The following is an 11175-nucleotide window of genomic DNA, read 5'->3' as shown; positions in this document are numbered from 1 at the left end:
AACATAAAGCACCCGCCCATATGGACCCGCTTGAAGACTATCAACCCATATGCTTCTCCCCCTTTTGTCAGCAAGGAACAAAAAGGTTTGAAGTCATAGAGTGTCTACTCGTTCCCAGGAGCAGCAGGGTCGTTGGAGGTGTTTGGCGGTGCAGAAGAGCTTGGAGGTGCTAAAGCAGGTGGCGGTGAGGTAGCATCGTCTTCTTCATCAATGATTCTGGCAGTGACTGTGGCAGCAGATGAAGAAAACTCAGAGTCTTCAAGTGATGGTGTGCTTCACATCACAGCCCTTCTAGGAGGTATGGTGTCAAACTTGAATCGCTCAGTGAAGCCATCCTCTTCAAGTTCAGCTTCAGTACATATCATTGATAGCCCTTTCCATGTGCGGCGACAGGTTTCATGGGCAACGAAAGCGTTCTTGGTGGCAAGATTTTGGATGCGATTGACATCCACCAAGAGGCTCTTCATCTGTCTCTTCAACCAGTCATGATGCCTATCCTGCTTTTGATGAAGGGCCACAAGAAGCTCTCGGTCATTGAGAACACGAGCGCGCTTCTTGGGTCTTGAAGCAGTTGCACTGTCAGTGGCTTCAGTTGAAGCAGGGTGTGGCGCACGTGTAGTGCCAGCCAAAGGATACACCCTGGAGATGGCTTCAACACCTTCATCGTTCTGAGTGAAGCTCTGGTGTTCTGCATTCTGAAGACTCAAAGGTTGCTTGGCAGGCTCAAGATATATAGCTTCAGCAGAGGTATCCACATCTGGCAAGAAGATCCGATGGTTGCGGGCTGAGGGCTGATATGAGATCGCAGAGTGAAGCTTGATCAGTCTCATTACCCAAGGAGCATAGAACTTCAAACCAAGTAAATCTGAGCCTGATGCAGCTAGTTGGCGTATGAAGAAGTCCTGTGCATTGAAGCATTTGCCATGAAGGATACAAAACAGCAGAGTCTTCATTGCACCCTCGATCTTGGCATTTGGAGAGTGCCCTTTGATAGGCCAGAGAGTCCGCCGAATAATGTGATAGATGGTTCTGGGCAGGTACTCAAAGTCTTCAACGAAGAACTCTGTTGGATAAGGAGCATCGTGGGGCAATGGCTTCATCATTGAGAGCATCTGACTCATATTCGGTTCAGGCCTCTGGAATATGCTCTCAAGAGCTTCAGTGTGTAGTGGACAGCCTTCCTTGAAGAATTCGCCAGGAGTGGGCAGGCCGGTGAGCTCAATGATATCAAATGCATTGGCTTCGTGATGGACATTGCCGATCATCCACTCCAGGGCCCAAGTCTTCGGATCTCTGTTGTATCCTTTGATGTGGAGGGTGGCATAGAATTGCAGCAGAAGCTCTTCATTCCAGTGCTCTTCATCGGTTACAAACTGTAGCAGACCCACTTGCTTGAAGCAATCCAACGCTTCCTCTAAACAGGGCAGACCAGCAATGGCTTCAACATCAAGGCGCTTGTGCGGGAAGATGCGACCTTGGTTGTATAGGATGCATGAATAGTAGCTACGCTGAGGATAGCTCCAGAACCTATCTGATGAAATCCTTTCCCTTGAATAGGGGTTCTTGGAGCTGTTGAAGAACGTATTATCTGCCTTGAAGCTATTGATGTTAAAGGATCCAGGTGCTGATGCAGGACCTGGGAACCTCGGCAGCCGTGGGACTGGCTTCTAGACATGAGGCCTGTGCTCAACATGGTAATCAAATTGAGGACCTGCAGCAGACTCAGGAACAGAAGTGTCTGGATCAGTAGCTTCGCTGTCTTCTGAAGCTTTTGGTGGGGAGGGCTCCACATTGGCTTCAGTGTTGGTTGTGGCAGCCTCAATATTTTCAGCCTCTGCTTGACTGGCTGGAGGGTCGGTCACAAGCACGTTCTCCTGGAGAACTGCTTCTTGATGGAGCATAGGAGTGGGCTCTTGTGGTGCTTCTTCTGCGGCTGATGTAGCCGGAATGTCTTCAGCATAGACTTGAGGCCTTGGACCTTTGCGAAGCCTGCGGAACGCAGACGATGCCTGTGGGGTTGGAGTGGGCTGGGCCTCAAAGTCTTCTTCCTCTTGAGGGCGATCCGCCCATGACGCATCTTGTGCAATTAGCGTCAGAGGACGACCAATGCTGATGAGTTCGCTTTGTTCATACTGAGGAAGGGCTGCATCATCTTGTACATTGTCCTGATGACCAATGTCTTCAGCAGCGATGGGGTCGGCTGCTGGTATGTCTTCAGCTTCAGGAGCCTCTGTGGAAGCAGGCTCATGAACTGTCAGTTGTCGTTCTGCGTTAGGATGGACGACAGAAAGGGGTTCAACCATCAAGGGCTCTGTGGGAGCAGCCCGAGCTTTCTTGATCTTTCGCTTCTTCTGAGTGGGGGCAGAAGGAGAGGCTTCAGTATGTTTCCGCTTCTAGCTTCAGCCTCTGCAGTTCGCGTCTTCTTGAGCTCTGAAGCGGTTGACCGGCTCTTTGGCTTCGAGCCAGTCGTTGCAGTTGGGAAGACAATTGGAACTGCTTCTTGCCTTGGTGCCTCTGGTTCATCCATAGCAGGCTTCTTCTTCTTCTTCGCGGCCATCCTGGGGTCGATGCCGGGACGCCCAAGTGCCTTGCGCTTCTCGGCCTCATTGTAGGCCTACACACATCTGTCTGCCAGAGACTTCATTCGCTCCCGCGAACCTTGAGCTTCTGCACGCTTCTTCAAAAAGTTTTCCTTTAGTTCATGCATCATGACCTTGAAGCTCTTCACTTCTTGCACGCTGAGCTTGGCCATATGCTTCTTGAACTGAGCCTTTTCATGATCGATTTTCTGCTTCAGTTCAACAATGCGCTGGGCAATTGCAAGTTCTGAAGCAATAGCGCCTTGGAAGGCGACGCTGAGGCCAACGGGCAGCTGCAGATCTTCGAAGCTGATGTTTGGTGTGGCAAACCATTCGTCGATGAAATTGTGGATGATGGCGACATCAAAGAGAGGCAAATTGTTCAAGATTTCAGCTTCTTCTTTGCTCTTGATGAGCTGCTCAAGAGCGTCATCTCCAAGATCTTCATCACTTGACAGATCAATGGCTTCGCTGCGCAGAATGTCAGCAGCTGTGAGCTCTTTGCCGGTGTGTGGCTGAGGCATCTTGGCCTTCTGGGGCTTGGAGACGCGGGATACGTCTTCAGACTACACACTGTCTTTAGGAGGTGCAGTTGCCAATGGCTTCGCCCTTGAGATTTTTGGTGAAGGGGCCAGCTTTGAAGCTTTTGGCTTCTTCGACTTCTTTGGCTTCGGTACAGCAGGAGCTTCATCAGACTCAGAGTCAGTTGGAGGGTCATTCACGGCAGTCCCTTGGACTAAGATGCGGGTGATGAGGTCCTCAAGGTTGGCATACGGACCGATAATATTGGGTTCTGCGTCGCGTGTGCCATCTGCCCTTGGTGCGGAGGGTCCAGGGTTGAAGTCTAACCCCAACTTCTTCTTGTTCTGCTTCGCTGATTATTGGGCAAACTGAAAGTTGCGCTTGAACAGATTGTCGTCACGACACCAGAGTAGTGATGACGAATATGCATCATCAGGCTGTGGCCCATGAACCATGCATGGATAGAAGCTTTGGGCAATAGCTTCATCTCTGGACCTGGGTACAAGGTTCTTGTATAAGATGTCTCCCCACAGTCTTTTGATGGCACTTTTCTCAGCATACTCTTGGGTTGTGAAGCGGTATTTGAACCATTGTTCTGCCCAGTAGCGTCGAATCCATTGGATTCGGGTCTTGCGCTGCCCATAATTCTCTTCAGGATCTATTTTATACATTTCTGCCAGGTCTTCAGGCAGATCTTTGGAAGTTCCTCCACGTCGCTGTCTGCCCCCCTTCCTTGCTGCTGCTTCTGAAGCCATAAACTTTAACTTGAAAGGCTTCAAAACTTTCAAAGGCTTCAAAGGCTTTCTTTTGCTGGACCAATAGGAACTGGCTTCAGGAGAATTTATGTGATGCTGTAGGAATTCTGCAAATGAATGCAGACTATGAGAACCGAAGGATTCTCCCACGGACATGTACCTGTGACAGCATTAAGGTGCGAGGGAAGGGGAAGAGGTCATATGCATTCTCAGAAGGTTTTGAAGATTAATCAGTTTAGAAGACATTGACCTCATCGTGCGAAGACATTCACTCATAGGTAAGAAGTTGGTTCCAGATTTGTACGAACCCACAGATCAGTACAAGTGAGGAATCTAACTACTTCATGAAGCACAAGTGAATATACTAGGAATGTTATGAGATGCAGATTGAGAGATCTAACTTGTGTGAAGAGAAACTTCTTATGGTAGAAAGTGACAGAACCATGAGATCAAAAGGGGATGTAGAAAGAAGTTTTATTTACCACACTTGGAACTGCTAGACGGAGTGGGAGATGATGCCGAGCAGTTCAATCCTCTGTGCCCTAACTTGGCGACGGAAGACACCTATGGCGACGGCGGAGAGGACGATGTCCGCGATCGGTGTGAAGACGGCGTCGGAGAAGTTGCGGCAGCGAAGCGCTTCGTCGCCGGCGTCGTCGAGAGCTAGCGGTGGCGCTAGGGTTCGTGCGAGGGTGGAAGAAGGAGATAATGACCGCGGTAAGTGTGAATTTATAGGCGCAGGGGCGGCACTGCGCTATTACTCAGGTGCCCCTGGCGATTCGCATCTGAGGAACGTGGCCATCATGCGGTATTTTGGGGGCAGTTCCACGTCCCACGCACGCCTGGATTGTCGGGTGGTCGTTCCTACTTCTCCGGATTTCATGTGGATAAATGAGCATTGAAAACGGACTTAAATGTTGTCTCTGTGTCTTCTGCTGACAAGGACACAGAGAAGACATTCGACAGTTTCAATAGAATGCATATGACTTGCAGAGATAGAATTTGAGATAGAAAGCATAGAGATATTAGGGTCCGATCACATTCACTTAGTTCAAAAGATTCAACCAAGAAGACATAGCTATAAGTGAATGCTGTAGAGGACAGAACACTAGTATATATATCTATATAATCAACGTAGTGAAGATAATCATGAAGACATGTTAAGATTGAAGCCAAACCAAATATGAAGACATTGCAAGGTAACGCCAAGAGTGAAACACTTCAAAATAGAACGTTTGGTGGTGGCGTTACCCACCGTATAGGAAGTATTAGACCCAGACACGGCGCACAATTATCGTGGCGCTCCGAAGTCAAATTCCACATTAATGTATTCACACTTAGAATGTATGTCTTCATTGATTGAAGATATACTTTACTTCGTGTGTTGCACATCTAAGTCATCCATATGCATAAGGGTTAGGATGTGTGCCTGATCACAGGACATTTGAGGATTCCAGGATATTTAGCTCACACCGTAACTTGCAAAACCTCTTCTCATCCAAGGGCTTGGTGAAGATATCTGCCAATTGCTCTTCAGTGTTGACGTGTATGATATCAATGTCTTCCTTCACAACATGATCTCTGAGAAAGTGATGATGAATTTCAATGTGCTTTGTCTTTGAGTGCTGAACTGGGTTGTTGGCAATCTTGATGGCGCTTTCGTTGTCGCAGTATAGTGGCACTTGCTTCAGATGAATGCCATAGTCCTTGAGTGTTTGCTTCATCCACAGAAGCTGAGCGCAGCAAGATCCAGCAGCAATGTATTCAGATTCAGCAGTGGAGAGAGATACACAGTTCTGCTTCTTTGAAGACCAACATACAAGTGATCGTCCCAGAAAGTGACATGTGCCTGATGTAGACTTGCGATCAACTTTGTCACCAGCATAATCAACATCCGAGAACCCAACCAAATCAAACTCTGAGCCCTTTGGATACCATAATCCTAGAGTTGGGGTGTGAGCCAAATATCGAAGAATTCGCTTCACAGCTAAGTGATGCGACTCCTTTGGTGCCGCTTGAAATCGAGCACACATGCAAACACTAAGCATAATATCTGGCCTAGATGCACATAGATAAAGTAAAGAACCAATCATGGAGCGGTATACCTTTTGATCGAACTCTTTACCATTGTCGTCAAGACCCAGATGATGTTTGGCTGGCATTGGTGTTGTGAAGCCCTTGCAGTCTTGCATACCGAACTTCTTCAGGCAATCTTTGAGATACTTCTCTTGAGATATGAAAATGCCATTGCATTGTTGTCGTATTTGAAGACCAAGGAAGTACTTCAGCTCCCCCATCATGGACATCTGATATTGCTCTTGCATCATATATCCAAACTCTTCACTGTACTTCTGATTTGTGCAGCCGAAGATAATGTCATCCACATATATTTGGCACACAAACAGTTCACCATCATATGTCTTCGTGAAAATAGTGGGATCTAGGGAACCAGGTATGAAGCCTTTGCTCTTCAGGAAGTATTTGAGTGTGTCATACCAGGCCCTAGGGGCTTGTTTGAGGCCATACAGCGCCTTGTTGAGCTTGTATACCATGTCAGGATGTTTTGGATTTTCAAAGCCAGGTGGTTGTGCAACATACACTTCTTCTTTAATCTTGCCATTGAGAAAGGCACTCTTCACATCCATTTGATATAGAAGTATGTTATGATGATTTGCATAGGCCAGCAGTATGCGTATGGCTTCAAGCCTAGCCACAGGAGCAAACGTTTCATCGAAGTCAATGCCTTCCACTTGAGTATATCCTTGAGCAATGAGACGAGCTTTGTTTCTGACAACTTGACCATGCTCATCTTGCTTGTTGCGGTATATCCATTTGGTGCCTATTGTGTTGTGCTTCCGTGGATCAGGACGCTTAACCAGTTCCCATACATTATTCAGCTCAAACTGTTGAAGCTCTTCTTGCATAGCTTGAATCCATTCAGGTTCCATGAAGGCTTCTTCAACTTTCTTGGGTTCTGATATTGAGACGAATGCGAAGTGCCCACAGAAATTTGCTAGCTGAGTTGCCCTTGAACGAGTGAGTGGACCAGGTGCATTGATGCTGTCAATTATTCTGTCAATCTGCACTTCATTGGCAACACAAGGATGTACAGGGCGAAGACTTTGCTCTTGCTGATCTATGTTGTTGTTGGGAGGAATGTCTTCAGGCTGAGCATTGTCTTCATGTTGATCAGGTGCTGAGATGATAAGTTCTTCTTCAGGATGGGCTTCAGAAGGTATAATCTCTCCAGTTCCCATTAGCTTGATTGATTCACTAGCTGGAATCTCATCTAGCACATTTGGCAGTTGCTCTCTTTGTGAACCATTTGTCTCATCGAACCGCACATCCACTGTTTCAACCACTTTGTAATGAAAGAGATTGAAGACTCTGTAGGAGTGCGAATCCTTTCCATATCCAAGCATAAAACCCTCATGTGCTTTTGGTGCAAATTTTGAGGTGTGATGTGGGTCCTTGATCCAGCACCTTGCGCCAAATACTCTGAAGTAACTGACATTAGGCTTTTTGCCAGTAAGGAGCTCATAAGATGTCTTGTTCAGAAGCTTGTGAAGATAAACACGATTGATTGTATGGCATGCAGTGTCAATGGCTTCAGTCCAGAATTTTCTTGGAGTCTTGTATTCATCTAGCATCGTTCTGGCCATCTCAATGAGTGTTCTGTTCTTGCGTTCGACGACGCCATTCTGCTGTGGTGTGTACGGAGCTGAGAATTCATGTGTGATGCCCAAGGTATCAAGATATGTATCAAGGCCAGTGTTCTTGAATTCAGTCCCATTGTCACTTCTGATGTGCTTTATCTTGGCGCCAAAATTGTTCATAGCACGATTGGCGAAGCGTCTGAAGACATCCTGCACTTCAGTCTTGTAAAGGATTATGTGCACCCAAGTATATCTAGAGTAATCATCAACAATGACGAAGCCATAGAGGCAAGCAGTAGTAGTAAAAGTTGAGTAGTGAGTGGGACCAAAAAGATCCATGTGAAGCAGTTCGAAGGGTCGAGTAGTGGTCATGATTATCTTCGAGGGATGTTTTGCCCTCGTCATCTTCCCTGCTTCACAGGCACCGCATAAGTGATCTTTTTTGAACTTGACGCCCTCGATGCCTATGACATGCTTCTTCTTCGCAAGGGTGTGGAGGTTCCTCATGCCAGCATGCCCAAGCCTTCGATGCCAAAGCCAGCATTCTGAAGCTTTTGCAAGAAGACATACTGCAAGTTGTGGCCCTGCTGAGAAATCTACCACATATAGATCATCTTTTCGATACCCTTCAAACACTAGAGACTTGTCAGATTCCATTAGTACAAGACAATGATATTTTCCAAACATTACGATCATGTTCAAATCGCAGAGCATTGAGACAGACATTAAGTTGAAGCCAAGGGATTCAACAAGCATGACTTTATTCATGTGTTGATCCTTTGAGATTGCAACTCTACCTAGACCCAATACCGTACTTTTACCAGTGTCAGCAAATGTGATGTGGCTCTTGTCGGATGGACGTAAGGTTGAGTCCATAAGAAGGCTTCTTTTGCCAGTCATGTGATTTGTACATCCACTGTCAATAATCCATTCTGAAGACTTTGAAGACGCTGGTGTCGTACCCTACAGTGCAGTTAGGGGGATAGGCTTCACGAAGAGAATTGTGAAGCAAAAACATTTGACGAACCAGTGGGTTATGAAAGCTTAGATCCAGATTAGGACTAATAGGGAGAGTAGCATGCGATTCAGGAACGAAGTACATAATGATGCCATTCGGGAATTTTATCTTGCGCCCTACAAGATTTTTAAGGTCCCCAGCAATAGCGTCAGAAGATTTTGGTTTTCTGCTGGAGACCTTTCCCTGCAAAAGAGAGTTAAGCCTTCTTAACCACCCACATCTTGAAGGGTGGCTTAGAAGCAATAAGTCTAAGTGCAGCATCTGAGAATTTTGGCTTTGAAGCCTTAGCAAACAGTCTTGCAGGTGGACAATAGTACTCATAAGAATAAGCAGAATAATTTTTGGTCATATGAACATGACGGTTTGATGAACCGCTCTCATATTCATATGCCTGAGTATGGTTTCCCTGCAAAACATTTGCGTTAGTGTGACTCAGGTGAGTCCTCTGTTTGTATGAAGCCTTGGGACCGTATGAAGCCTTTGGTCTGAGGTTTGTCTTCTTCAAGTGAGGTGTCATGAAGACATTCACAGGAAGATTTTCCAGACACCTTTCATAGACGGTCCATTCCTGCAGTTAGTACCAATGTACCTGGCAAACACTTCACCATTCTGATTCTTAAACAGTATATAGTTTGCATTAAAGGATTCATCAATGATAATGGGGTTAGCACAAGTGAAGCCAGATAAATTGGATGGATCTGCTAAAGGTTCCTTTGCAGCAACCCACTTGGTTTTGGGGTACTGCTCAGGTTTCCAGTAAGAGCCATCTGCATTTATTTTCCTTACGAACCCAACACCCTCTTTCCTAGGGTTTCGGTTCAGAATCTGCTTCTTGAGGACATCACATAATGTCTGATGTCCTTTAAGACTTTTGTACATCCCTGTTTCAAGCAATGTCTTCAACCTAGCATTCTCATCAGCAATAGCAATGGTATCCTCAGCAGAGGGGTTAGTTACCACATCAACAATTGAAGATATTGCAACAGCAGTAGCAGTGGAACATTCAGCAACAGAAGTAGCATTATCACGCTCAATGCATTTAAGACATGGTGGTTCAAATCCTTCCTGAGCGGAACTGATCTGTTCGGCGTGAAGTGACTCGTTTTCCTTTTGAAGATCTTCATGAGCCGCTCTCAATTTCTCAAGTTCTTGCTTCCTTTGAAGATAATCATAGGAAAGCTTTTCATGAGTTGTTGAGAGAGTATCAAGACGATCTTCAAGTTCCTGATACTTAACCTGAAGATTTTTTATGTCTTCAATTAAGGATTCAGATCGAGTCATTTCAGCACCCAACAGATCATCGCTTCTATCTAATAGTTTTTGAATATGTTCCATGGCCTTTTGTTGTTCAGTTGCAATTTTAGCAAGTGTTTTGTAACTGGGTTTTGAATCACAATCAGAGTCATCGTCACTAGATGTTTGATAGCGAGTAGTGCGTGTGTTTACCTTGGCACCGCGTGCCATGAAGCAGTAGGTAGGAGTGGAGTCGTCCTTGTCATTTGCATCGGTGTCGGTGATGAAGTTATTGTCTTCAGTGTTGAAGATGGACTTGGCGACGTATGCTGTAGCCAGACTTGCAATGCCAGAATCAGACTCCTCCTTAGACTCCACCTCTGCCTCCTCAGAAGCGGATTCCTCCTCAGAATCCATTTCCTTGCCAACAAACGCACGTGCCTTGCCAGATGAGCTCTTCTTGTGTGATGAAGACTTTGAGGAAGACTTGGAAGAAGACTTTGAGTATTTCTTCTTCTTCTTGTCATCAGAGTCATATTCCTTGCTCTTCTTCTTCCTTCTGTTCTCATTGTCCCACTGTGGACACTCAGAGATGAAGTGTCCAGTTTTCTTGCACTTGTGGCATGTTTTCTTCTTGTAGTCATGAGCAGAAGCTTCATCATTCCTTGAGCTTGATCGTGAAGACTTTCTGAAGCCTTTCTTCTTGGTGAACTTTTGGAACTTCTTCACAAGCATTGCAAGTTCCCTTCCAATGTCTTCAGGATCATCAGAATTGCTGTCAGATTCTTCTTCAGATGAGGAAATAGCTTTTGCCTTCAAGGCACGAGTTCGCCCATAGTTTGGACCGTAGATATCTCTTTTCTCAGAAAGCTGAAACTCATGTGTGTTGAGCCTCTCAAGTATGTCAGATGGATCGAGTGTCTTGAAATCAGGACGTTCTTGAATCATCAGTGCTAGAATGTCAAACGAACTATCAAGTGATCTCAGCAGCGTTTTGACGACTTCGTGTTTGGTAATCTCAGTGGCGCCGAGGGCTTGAAGCTCATTTGTGATGTCAGTGAGTCTGTCAAATGTGTGCTGGACATTCTCATTGTCATTTCGCTTGAAGCAGTTGAAGAGATTGCGAAGGACACTGATTCTTTGATCTCTCTGGGTTGAGATGCCTTCATTGACCTTGGAGAGCCAGTCCCAGACTAGCTTGGATGTCTTCAAAGCACTCACACGGCCATACTGTCCTTTGGTCAGATGACCACAGATGATGTTCTTGGCAGTAGAGTCCAGTTGAATGAACTTCTTGACATCAGCAGCAGTGACACCTTCTCCAGCCTTGGGAACGCCGTTCTCGATGACATACCATAGGTCGACGTCAATGGCTTCAAGATGCATACGCATCTTATTCTTCCAATAGGGAT

The sequence above is a fragment of the Triticum urartu genome, chromosome 6 (genome assembly GCF_003073215.2).
Source record: "Triticum urartu cultivar G1812 chromosome 6, Tu2.1, whole genome shotgun sequence".
In the NCBI taxonomy this organism is placed as follows: domain Eukaryota; kingdom Viridiplantae; phylum Streptophyta; class Magnoliopsida; order Poales; family Poaceae; genus Triticum; species Triticum urartu.
The sequence above is the reverse complement of the archived record's forward strand: the minus strand, read 5'-3'. Positions refer to the sequence as shown.